The sequence below is a fragment of the Carettochelys insculpta genome, chromosome 3, assembly GCF_033958435.1.
Source record: "Carettochelys insculpta isolate YL-2023 chromosome 3, ASM3395843v1, whole genome shotgun sequence".
NCBI lineage: Eukaryota > Metazoa > Chordata > Testudines > Carettochelyidae > Carettochelys > Carettochelys insculpta.
This window is the reverse complement of record NC_134139.1, coordinates 85,777,506-85,790,616: the sequence shown is the minus strand read 5'-3', so window position 1 is coordinate 85,790,616 and position 13,111 is coordinate 85,777,506. Positions and strand designations below refer to the sequence as shown.

The 13,111-nt window shown below is 43.4% G+C and overlaps 1 long non-coding RNA gene across 7 annotated transcripts in view; it reads right to left on the bottom strand.

Moving 5' to 3' along the window:
* The window catches only part of LOC142011210 (uncharacterized), a 144,272-nt gene that overhangs the window by 78,062 nt on the left and 53,099 nt on the right, over positions 1–13,111 (bottom strand). The window lies entirely within an intron of this gene.

Sequence of the window (13,111 nt, the reverse complement as noted above, 5' to 3'; positions counted from 1 at the left end):
TGGCCTTGCGTGTAAAAGAGGCATGTAAAAGACATAGCTATAAAGTACACCAGCACAGCATTATATGAACCTCACTATTGCCACTGCCATTCATTCAAAAAATCACACGATAGTTTTTGTTGTCTTTTGGGGGTGGGTAATTATACATTTTGGGCTCATTTTGTGTTTTTATTTTCTATTTTCTGATCTTTTAAGTTGCAACTGGGTCAAATTTTCAAGCTGTCCTCTGTAAACATGAAGTCTAGAATCTTTTTTTTTTTTTTATAAAAGCTGAGAGTGTAATGAACCCAGCCAACTGGGCTTTGAGAAAAATAACTTTAAGGAAACATGATAAAAAATAATGAAAGCTGGATACACAGGAACTTTAAAAATTAGACAATTTTTTTGAAAAATCATTTTAGCAAGGTAAATCAAATTGTAGGACTGCCATCCCTGACAGATGTCCTTTTAAGCATGACAGGCAGTGTGTTTCTGAGCAATTACAGCATAACTCAAAGTGCTTTATAAAGCACAAGACCAAAAGCCAAATGATTTCAAGTACTTAAGTAATGGTTTGACCTTCAAAATACACTGCCTAATTGGTTTACTGCCATCAAGAGATGGAATTTATACATAAAAATGGAAAAATTGAGCTCCTTCATTCACCAGCTCAGCTAGATGCAATCACTGACAGCTAACCCAGTAACAACTCCTAATTGACTGTAATTATAAAAAGCTTAGGTAACACCTCAGCTGTTGTAAATAAGCCCACATTCACTGAGGCCACTTAGCTACATGCATTTAGACCAGGTCAGCAGTACAGGGTTGTTTGTTTGTTTGTTTTTAAATGTCAAGTTTATTGCCAATTAGCTCAAAGAAGGTAAGATTTGTAGAAGCTGTTGTGGACACTGGGCTATAAGGTAAACTACAACCCCTTTGTGTTCTGGAACAAACATTTGGGGGATGGCCAGTTGCTTTTACAACCCTGCTAAGTAACTCAAATTTATTGGCAATCCATTATCTCAAGGCAAAAAAAAGACTAATATAGAAGAGACCCAACTGGGAATGTGGCTTTTTATCTGCCTTGCTTTCTGAAACAAAGCCATTTTCTTTTACCTCTTCTCTGCAAGGTGGGATGGGATGAGTCTGCCACCCATAGACCTGAACCACATAGGATGTCAGACATCTCCTTGTGCAGTTAAAACTTTGCAAGTTTTCTAAGCCCCTCAAAAAACTTGTGGTGTGAGTTTAATGGTGCCAGAAGACTCACCTCTTAGGGTAAGCTGAAAATATAAATGTTACAGGTTCCTGTTTATGACCACAACTCCTGGAGTCATAGGATTACAGCAGATGCTTCAATTTCCCTCTTCTAAAAAGGTAAGTTTCTAGTTTTCATGCTAGTGAAGATGATAACATTGAAAGTCTGACCTGTGTTGAGCCAACTGAAATCGTAAAGTTGATAGGTGAACTGTCTGGTGCATCTCTGGGGTTGTGGCGCTAGAGCTCTTGAAACTTACTACCCACAGGCTTCTTTGCTTGTGGCAGAAGTAAACCTTATCCAAGTAAACAGTTGCCAAGGAAAGACCTTTTACCAGCAACCAATGCCTCCTTGCCTTTGAGTAAGGGAGGTCTCGTTCTTAATGCCATTGGGGCTGGGAGAGAAAGAAGGTTGTAGGCTTTTGCCACTGTAGGATACACCCTATATCCAGAACGGTCTAATGGGTTTGCTGTCCCAGGCCAGGAGCATTGTTTGCACTAAATATAAGCAATCTGGCCATCAGACTGCAAAATGTTTTTAAATATCTAATCTTGAAATCAAGACTGTATTGGGGGGAGGGGTATTTGATCATTCAGCATCAGCACACAATTTACAGCTACTTGAATTGTTACAAAAATGTCAGCACAAACTATATGGCTCTCAATGGTTGGCATCAGTAATACTTGAAGATCCTGTTTATAAAATTGTGTACTTGAGAAGGAAAGCACAGTTAGTATTTAATGCATAAATCAGCATTGGAGTGTTTCAAATTTGTGTTCAAGTCACTGGAACTTTGCACTTCCCCATTACAAACGGAAGTAGCTGATCTAAGTCGGTGCAGAATGTGAGGCTTGCAGGTCTAGTAAGTGGTCAATTCCTGTTTCTCAAAGTGGGGGTGAGGGGAACCTGGGCATGAGGGGAAAAGATGAGCTGCACAACTTGCTGTGATGAACTCATATATACTAAAAGCTTCAAGTTGCAGAAGAATTGGAGCATTCGTGGGACTAGCTTGGGCAATGCAATAAACCACCATCATCCCACACACTCTGCAGTTTGTCCATGGAGGCCCATCTCAGCACACACAAGTAAGAGACAATTTAGCTCTCAAAATGCTGTGATCTCTCTAAGCGGAGCATGTTGGAGTGACAAATAAGACCTATTAAATGGGAACTGATCCTGGTACTTTAATACCACTGAGAGAGACATTAACTCATGACTCAGTGCATGAGCACAAGTAGTTATGGATTAATTCTCTTGGGGGGTTGGGGTTAACAGGAAAATCCGTGGGTGTGTTTGTGATCGGATTCTATTGATTGCTGATTTCTTGGTGAGAAGCAGGCTCTATGTGACAGAGCTTTGGTTCCTAATAGATTGCTACTGCAAGCCAGGACTCATCTGAATGTTAGTATTCTGAGACACATTGGATGATAATGTCATCACTAAAGTGGAGGCAGTTGGCCACGTATGCTAAGGCTGCCCAGGGAGGGTGATAATTAGTAGACTTCTCTTCACACATCCCTTACTCTGTTTTATGGCATGGGGGAAGGCAATGCACAGGGCTTTCAGGCCTCATCTACAAGCAATTTTTACACTGCTGTGCCTGGGTTCATTTAAAAACCAATAACAATGTTGTGGTGCAAGTCTCTAACGAGAAGGCAGCACTAGCAGTATAAAGGTGCTCATCCTGGTATAGCTTATTTACAGGCCTCAGCTCCACCAGTGTGAGACCCTTTTGTACCAGCAGACCTGCACTCCTGCTGGGGCATCTCTTGACAGAGTGATTGCTGTACAAGATCACCCACCAGTGAAATAGTTAAATCAGGGCCACTGTGTGTAACTCATGCCTCCAGAACAGGGCTGGAGAGCAAGGGAAAATGCTGGATAACTGGCATGCTTCAATGTGTAATCAGTTCTGCCCCAGGAATGTAGAAGGCCTAGGGTCTGTGGTCCTTGGGTAGTCAGTGAGTGCCCCAGCTTTGAATCTGTGGGACAGAGTTGTGACTGCTTTGTCCTCTGACCCACACAACAATCACCAAGTTACAACTAGAAAAGGGCTCTTCCTCCTAACTCCTCCCCACACATCACATCATCTTCCCAAGGAAAAGTCAAGCTGTAGTCTCTGCTCCTCAGCCTTAGGTGCAATGGGTTAGCTTCTCCCCAGCTCCATGTCAAATGTTAGCTCCAGAGTGCTGGTCATGGGCTCTGCCTCTCTCAATGCCCCAAGCACTAGGGTGCGACTGTGCTGTAGTGAACCCAATAGAAAATGGAGGGGCTGCAGGAGGGGGTAAGGGAACATCAACAGAGGCAAAGATTTTTTTTTTCTTTACAGCCCAAAGCAAAGCAGCTCCTGGCATTAGTTAATGCAGCACATTTGATGTTTCTACCACAGTGGAGGCCTCGAAGTGCATGGTGGCAAGGGAGAAATAGCAGCTGCTATTTTTTTATTCCACCCCCCCACCCCAAGGTGTGGGAACTGGAATGAATATCGTAAGGTGAGCAGCACTTTGTTAGAATGGCCCAAATATCATGAGTGGAACCGTTCTCAGAGCCACACTGGGCCCTCTATGGCTGTAACTCTTGTACACCTCTGGACTGCCACAATTCTCTCCCACCCAAGGGAACTGGGCATTAAGTTTGCTAGCGGTAAAAGGAGTTAGTCTTCCCATGGCCATGCATGGCTTACTCCATGGAATCTGAGAAAATAAACTGGGGCACACTTCTGTTTTGGGCTTTAACTCTTCCCTGCCATATTCAGGCTTGGCCTTTAGGTGTGAGATTGACTTACCCTAAACCTTCACAAAAAACAAGTAGTCCTGTAGCACCTTAAAGACTAACCCATTTTGTTTATTAGGTAATGAGCTTTTGTGGGTAAGACCAGTTCTTCAGCTTATTTGGTCTTTCCCATGAAAGCTCATTACCTAATAAATAAAATGGTTAGTCTTCAGGGTGCTCCAGGGTTGCTTGTTTTTTGTACAGACTAACATGGTTACCCCTCTGAGACTAGTCCTCAAACAACCATATGGTTCAGTTGCTGGTATCTCCAGTATCACCTTATCTTACTAAGTGGTGGGATACCTTTTACTGAGCAGCTAGCCAAGGGTGTTTGACTTACGTGCACAGATTAATTGACCCAGTACATGCAGAATGAGAGCATTCTTTGTAGCAAATCACTTGTGTTCATGGGTTGCCTGAGGTTTCACTTTCTTGTTTTCAGTTTTCTCACTGTAATTGTCTCTGGAGGTTGGATTGATTCACTCAATTCTTCTACCACTGAGTGACTGAAAATCCTGCTTGGGCAAGAAACATTGTTTAAGCTATTGATTATAGTCCTGATATTTCACAGTTTAACATGGGATGGGGGGTGGCTTTTTTCCCCCTTTTCCAGTCAAGCTTATTTACACATACATAATATGGAGTTTCAGCATAAATATGAGGGCTGTAAAGCCTACTCCCAATTAGCCATATTCTTGTAAGAGTTTGGGTGGCGGAGATTTACTTAAGAGCCTTCACTAGAACATTGGTGATAAAAGGGCGATTAAAAGGTCCCACATGTGGTTGCTGCTGCAGTCTGAGCTCAGGGCACATGCCAGATGCTCCTTGAATTGCCCCTGTTTACAACCCCTCCTCTCCCATTCTATATCAGGGACTCCTCATAACCATCACCTCTCCTCCATCCCTCTCCCTTATATCAGGAACTCTGTGCGCCTTGTTCCACACCCATTCCCCACAATGGTAGGGACTTGGTGTACTCCTCATGCCTCCCACCACCCCCCCACCGCCAACATTCTAGGAGCTGTGGCCTGCAGGTCACATTCCCCACGTCCCAGGCTAGGGACTGTGAGTGTTGCTCTCTCCTGCCTTTCTCATATCCCTGGTAGAAGGAGTGGGATGGGGAGAGGCCTTAAGAGTCTCAACATGTTAAACTGTGTTGGGACAATAGGCAGAGCCGAGATGGGGGCTATTGTTAAGCTGGGGGACAGACATTGAGTGCCATCGATTGATAACAGGTCTGTGAGCTAGAAATACAACGGCAGTAGAAGTAGCTGCTGGGTCTGCTAACCCAGTGATGAGGCTCTGTGCAGATGTCTCTGTTCTCCTTGTCCAGCTTTCACCACAAGCAATGGGATTCTCCCCTTTCATGATAGATTGTTAGTTTGTTCGCTGACTTAAATTGTGTGGTTGTTTGTTTAAAAGCTTGCTCGGCTGGGGCAAGGAGAACCCCTGCAAGTTGAGTGCAGGGCCTTGCTTTGCTCTGCCGATGACAGAATAGAGCAATTCTTCACTCAAACATTCATCGTTTTCTCCTTGCAGGCTTGATCCTGCTTGTGTGGGTGACTGTCAATTGCCCTTGATTTCAGTGTTGTCCGGGCTGTCCCCTGTCCTCATTTTTTATGAGCTGGAGAAATAGTTTTGTGAATTGTAATTGTGATCTCCAGCTTCAGCAACTGAGACAGCAGATTCTAGAGATGAAATCACCTATAAGAACAATTTGAAATTCTTCAGTGTGCAATAAGATGCTCAGGGTAAATATTTTAATGCTGCCTTTAACAGCAAAAAAGTGGTTAAATTCCCCCCCCTCCTTGCAGGAAAATAAAACTTCCACAGATTTGAAAATGACCGATGTGCTTTATTTTTCTTAGCTACACCTAACTCAACTTGCAATGCCAATAATAAATATTTTTTTTAAATGTACTTCTCTTGGAAAATAGCTTAGAAGTCTGACTGTTCAACATGGCATTTCAGTGTGGATTTTATATCTCAGCTATTCACTCTAAGAACTGGGTGCTTGAATTTTTTTTATATTTAAATGACACTGAATCATTTGTAGCAGTTACAAAAGTCGAAATCGCTACTCTACTGCCTCAAGAACCATAGGAAGGGGAACATCTGCTCTAAACTTCTTGCATCCAATTATTGCTTGCTTTGCGTTATTGCTTAGAGGAGTAATGTGACTAAAGCTTTTTCCTGTTGTGCAGTGCTTTGGCCCAAAATATGTGTGGTTTAGTTAAAAGCAACCTCCAGCTAAAACTATGTCCATATATAATCAAGCCCACGTGTAGTTTGATGCAACTGCGGCCACAATAAGAGCATTCTAAAAAGATGGCTTTTAAAATGCTTTTTGTCCACTCTGCCACCCCCATCTGATTTGGGTGTACAAGCATGTAAAAACACCCTTCTTTATGGATCTTTTTCTGACTGTTGCATTGCCATAGAGGTATTTGGTCTGTGTATATGTATAAGAAGCCAAGCACTTATCTGTATTCAACAGCAGAGAAGTACGTGGACTGGGGCAGGGCTGCTAACATTCTGATAGCAATGCCCCACCCACACACATTAAAAGAATGTTTCCAATGAAGGGAAAAACCCACTAAAAACATTCCAGACAAGTGAAACATTTAAAAAAAAACAAAAAAACAAAAAAAAAAAAACCTAACCAAACTCGAGCATTGTAATAGCTCTTTATTTGGACCAAGGCAAGAAGCAAGCTAGCTGTGCAGGACACAGAAGCATTTTAGGCAGGGTGAGGGGGGCGGGTGTATCTTATTTCTACCTCTTTCTAATGTGCATCACATATTGCTGATTGACTGAAAAGTATCTGGAAAATAAAGCTCTTGAACTTGAATGCTTAGCAGCCTAACCATGTCACGTGTACGGCAAAGGCCACATAGCTCACAAAATACCACAACATTTCACAAAGGAGGCTTAAGAGCTCCAGTTGAATAAAGCTTTCTCTGTGAAATATCTTTATGGATCTACAAAGCAATTAAACCCTCTTTGGGGGAAAAAAAATGTGTACATCTCTTATAGTGCGACAGCAACAAGTGTAACTACCACGGAGGCCTCATTAATAAGGGTTCTCCCTTATCGGTGGAAGGAAAAAATAAATCTTCATTGCAGAAAAGGAAACTAAACCACTAAATTCCAGCTGCTTGTTCTTAAATCCTTGAAGGTTTGGATCCTGACCACTGTAGCGACTGGGAGATAAAATCCGTGTCTAAACATACTACAGGTTGAACCTCTTTAATCCCGCATGCTGGGGACCTGACCGGTGCTGGGGGAGAGCATTTCTTGGACCGAGGGAAGTCAATACTGTCTAGCACATTACAACGCTTCCTCTGCTTTCTGGGGTCTTAGAAGACATTTAGAGCTAAATAATGGAACAGAACACAGAGCCAGGACTGGTGGCTGGGAACAAACTTCATAAGATCATGGGGAAACATGGCCATGCCCATGGTTAGTGGTCATCTAGCTAACTAAAATCATGACAGATTATGGCGTCTGCCAGGCAAATGTTCTGGATTAGAGATGTTCAACCTTCAGTTAGGCCCCAATCAGTGGTTTTAATATTTTAGCTAGCACGTTACTAGTTGCAGTGGTCTGTTCTGTAGCATGAGTGTAACAAATGGACAAATATGAATTATTTTTTTAATAAGTGAACAGTCTTCTATTTTCAGCCTTTTTAATGAGTGTTTCTCAGCTTCCTAGAAGATGTTTGTGTCTCTTCTATTCACCAGCTCCCCATCATGCTCACAAATATTTGCAACTTTTCATGACCACATGTGGTGTCTCGCTGCCTTTTCATGTCTCCCAGATCCTTTATATTAGATTTTTTTTCAGAGCTTTCACTCACTCGCGGTTTTTATAACCTGCTCGATAGAAGGCAGTTGTACAAACAGCATTTCTTAATTTCCAGGGAGTTACATAAAAAGAGACAGGTGAGGGACAGCCATGGCTCAATATGATATTTAATTTTGCTTATTTTCAGTTTCTCATGAAAGTTTAAGTACACCTCTTAAATTATGCACAGCAGTTTCATTTGCCCTGCCTAAGATTTCAGCAGAAACTTCTGTTTAGTTGTTCCATCTAGAGGAGTGAGAGAGTTGTTCATCTGAGGCGTACTGCTTCCTGATGCACTCAGGATGGGATGTCAGATTGGTGGGCAGTGACTCTTCTTCAGAGGGCAAAACATGGACTGCTGGCCTGAGCTAGCTAAGCAAGAGGCTCTAGGAGACTGAGCAGAAACAAGAGGAAGCCCAACCACATGTTGACTGGGGGGGCGCTGAGGGGAGGAAGACACGGCATTTTAATTCTGGGGTAGGCTAATCCCTTTTCCATGCCACTGTGAACTACCAAGCTAAATTGTGCAGCTTCATCTATGTGAATCCATAACTGTACCAGCACCAGTGTAGGGACACCTCTTGCTGATAGCAGTTGTTACCTACAGGTAACTTTCATAGATTACACCAGGTGCAAAACAATGCCATGTGACTTGGCACCGCCTCAGGCTGGAAGCAACATACCAGTCCAACATCCACAGCTGCTAGGCCCAAATGCAGATCAAGATTTTTTTGAGTGACAGGCCATATACATGTTCTTCAAAAGGAGTTCACTGTTTAATGGGATAAAGGAAACACTGGGGCTGTCTCTACATCAGCCTTGTTTTTAATCTCAAGTTTTCAACTTTGCTAGCACCAGAGCAGTGGCACTCGCAACTGGTACAGATAGTGTGTCAAAGTAAATCCCCTGCCCCCCCACAGTTTGGTGCATAACTTGCAATTTATAGTCCCAAAACTGGGACTCTCTGGACTGGCAACATCCAGGGTCTGGCAAAACCACAGATGTTCCTGAGCCTTGAAGCCTAGTGGTAGGAGTGCTGGCAGTTGGGAACCTGAGGGCAGAGAGACAAGTGCCAGCCAGTCTGGGGCTGAATGTAGTGAGGTGGAGGTGGGGAGGGACAGCAGGCTGCAGGGCTGGAGGCAGAGGACTGCTCTGTGTCCAGCAATTTGCCTTGTTCGGGATCACTCAGGTCACAAGGGTGCCCCACCAGGGAAGTCCAACCTTTGGCTGCTTATACTCACAATAGAATTCCTGTTCCTAACACCAGTGTGGGACATATTTGGACAAGTTTCCTAACCCAGACAAGGCCAGAGATGCAGCCGTTGGAATCAGTCACCAGAGGAATAGTAGTTTGAACACAGAGGGCTATTTTGCTGCGGTCTTGGAGTGTGGTTCCCCAGGGGTCAGCGTTCACTGATTGCTTTTGCTTGTTCTCTCCAGCTTTGCTCAAGGCAAGACTAGGAACGATATGTACACTGTAAATAAAATGAGACTGGGAAAGAGGTCTCTGTCCACTCACTTCTACTGTTCTCCCAAAGTCCAGCCTCTATTTCACTGCCTGGAAGCAGAGACAATGATAATTGTACTCCTGTAGCACTCAAAGCATTTTACCAGCATTAGACAGCTCAACCTCATAATGCACCAGTGAGGGAGGGAAAAATTATTACTCCTGAGTGAACGTAAGTCACACAGCCATCAGTGTCGGAGCTACAGCTAAAACCCAGGTTTTTACTCTAACCTGGTGATGCCTCCTACAATGTTCTGCCTGCACTGTGAGCTCTTGAGCTCAATAAAACTAAAAGGGGGAAGTGATTCTATAAGACTCTCTCAGTTTCCGTTCAGCATGTGCAGAACATGGTATAATTGTACACAGTAATGTTGGGAGCTGAATCTTGTTTGTCGTCTTATCCTCGTGACTTGTTTCAGTGGAGACAAGGGGGTTGTTTTGTGTGAGAAAGGAGAGCAGAGGTGGACCTCTGACCTTGTCTTTAAACCTGTGGTGGTGTATCATAGGCTGTGAATTTTCCCTCTAATTATTTTTCTAGTCTCTACTCACTGTGGAGGGCTTGTGCTTACATTGTAACCATATCAACATATGGCTGCTGCACCTTATTTCTGTGCCTTTGTTCTCTATCCCTTTCTCTTGCTGTCTTTTATGTCTAAATTACTGTCTCCTGTCAATATCATAAGACCAGAGCGATTTATCTTTTTTTTTCTGTATAGTGATTTGGTGTAAAAGTAGCCTATCCTATTTTGCTAGGAAAAGAAGGCTAATGTTAAAATCAATGATGGACGAATGTACTCGGGAATTGTTAAGAAACTATCAAGCCAACAATAAGAAGCATGAAAGATGCGGTGACAGATTTTTCTTTTCTACTGTGAACCTTGTCTTCACATATCTCAGTAAATACACCACATAAGAGCACTACAGCCCCCAGCAGGAAAGGATGTTTAGGAAAAGTAGACAGTTGCCATCTTGAAGTGTTCTTCCAATGTAACCTCAAAATGAAGTTAAACACACATCTCAAACACTGAAGTAAGTTAGCTCTTGCTAGGATCAGAGAACTTTGTCTCTGTCAGAAACTAATGATTAGCTTCAAAACTTGAATGAAACCAAAACTTGCTTTACATACATATTCTAACATTTCCCTCCCATAAATCAGGCTCAAATACGAGAGAAGACACAACTAATAACTGAAACACAGCTGAATGTAGGTAAACTTATCTGTTAGGCTGACTGCGCAGTTGTTTATTATAACATGAGGAACTCCTACTTTCATTACATTTGATATACATAAGAGAATGAAATTTCCTGTATGCTTGTTCCCTGATTATATACAGACAGAGCCTCATAAGTCCCTGTTTGTACCTTAACCACAGATTAAAATCCCCAGATGGAGTCCTTTCATACCTCCCTAGGAATGAGGATACCATATTGCACATGCTGAATCAGTTAAATGAAAACAGACAATAGATGGAAGTCTGGGCCTTTCTCTGAAATAGGTGGAGAGTTTCTGGGATGCTAGTTAGGCAAGCAATGAGGTTTATTTATTAACTGCAAATCTGTAAAGTGTTCCTGTTTTAGAGTAAAGGCTAGAAAACTGACTTGCTCCCTGGCACTTTGTCAGTGCTGCCAGGCCACCTGTTTCCTATGCCAGCAGACTCCAACAGACCATGTGTGACTAAGTAGGACTTTACTGCAATATTTTTATGAATGAGAGGGCAGTGACTGGGGATTGCGAGCTAGAGGGTGCCAAAGGGTTAAGAGGATGTTCTTGGTACAGAGCAGGAACCATAAGAAGTTTTGTATCAGAAACAATATGAATGTTAAGGCCTGGCTGAAACCAATCCACATCTAGGGAGGATTCAGAAATACAATGAGAATGCCAGCGATGGAACAACTGCAACCTAACAATGGGATGCTCAAGTAGGCAGAACTATGTAAACTGTGCAAGAGGGACAGGGAGGTGATAGGAGGTTGGGAGAACAGCTAGCCTTTGGTAGAGACCCAAAGCTGTCATCGAGGACCTGCCAATATGGAGGGCAAGAGACAAAGGACACAGCAGCTTGACTGTGCAGAGTGGTGACCAGTATGCATTAAGTCTTTAGACTTTGCTTCTCTCTGTCAATGCTTCTCTTCCTGCTGCTGTACTCTAGTTCATAATTAAACTGTGTTCTGCTTAGAAAAGGCAGCCTGGTGGCCCAGCAAATACTGCCCTGGTCCCTAAAGAGCGTAACCATGTTTTGACCATGAGTCTCTCAGGTGGACTTGATGGGCAGAGCTCCGAGAATGCAACAGGAGAGCTGGAGCTCAGAATCTGATTTTGTGGGGGCCCTGAGGCCAGGTCAGCTCCCCATAAGTAACCCTTAAGAGGTTTGACTCACAGAAGGGGATCCACCCAGAAGCTGTTTCAGAGTTGGGGTACAGCACAGTACTTACAGATCTGTGATGGGGGCGTGGGGGCAAAACCCTGTGTGTTTTCAAATGGATTAAATGAACAGTGCCCACCTATCCCAGGCTCCTAGTTCTTTTAACATTTACTTTAAGCAAGTTGCACAGCAACAACAACAAAAAAATGGAAACAAATCTGCTTCAGGTATAAACCAGCTCATCCAGAAGTGTCTGAAAATACCTCTGCTACCACCCGTCAGGCATTTCCTTCCCAAAAGCCACTGGGAGGAAATATGTTTTGCTCATCCAGCACATCAAAATTGCCTAGCTGTGTTAGATGTGGCAAGGGAATAAATTAGCAAAGCCCCTGGCAGAGAACACCTTGCCAACACCCCGTAGCCTTTCAAAGCACGGCGGCGCCCTCCTTAGTATCTTTTTGCTGATAACTCTAGCAACATTGTGTAGAAAAGCACTCTCTCAAATAGGCAACCTGTGGGACAGAAGGAAGAAGTTTATTACTGCAGTTGGGATTATTATGCCTCATTCAAAATTTTATGGCTCAAGCCCCTACCTTCAGATCCTTCTAGGAACACACAAGTAGCCATTGCTTCTGACAGACTTCTGGTAGCCTGTGCTCATGTGGTATGTTTTACTTAATAATCAGCTGGGTGTGTCCTGCACCAGCTTCGGTTTCCGAAGCCTTGTTTTCCTAAAAATCTTGCCCTACTTGCCCCTGTGCAGTCATTCAGTGTGTCTATAATACACCTCCAGATTCACGCTCAAAAATGCTCTCAACAAGTGCACAAATGCAACAAGTGTTACCTGCTTTACAGTTGCTTCAGGCAAGGATGATGTCCCCTTTACAGCAATGCATGGCTGGCTGGAGGTCACTGGGGGGTAATAATCCCAACAGCACTAATAACCCTCCTCTTCCTGTCCCACAGAGCTTAAATGGCCTACTTGGCTTCCTTGATACAGAGGAGTCAGATTGACTCCACAGATGGCATAGAGCTCAACTGAGCATTCACTTTCACAGTGGCCAACATCTACTTTTTCACTCCAACTGCCTGCAGCATTAGGCTCTCTGAGGAGACTAGCTTCCTACCTTGTTGCCAGCTGGATGGAAGGTAACACAGAGGCTCTGGAATTCATTGGTGGAGGTCTGAGGAGATTGAGAGCCTGCTGAACTCAATTCTCCACAGTGTCTTACTGGATGACCTGGTGGCCAAGTGAGGGGCAAAGATAAGAATCTCTAGGATGTTTTTTGTGAATTATTTTTATGGCTCTGATTACAACACTCCAATGAATTCCAGCTCCAGTCTCTCCGAAAATAGGTAGCATTCTAAGACATGACTCTTTGAAAG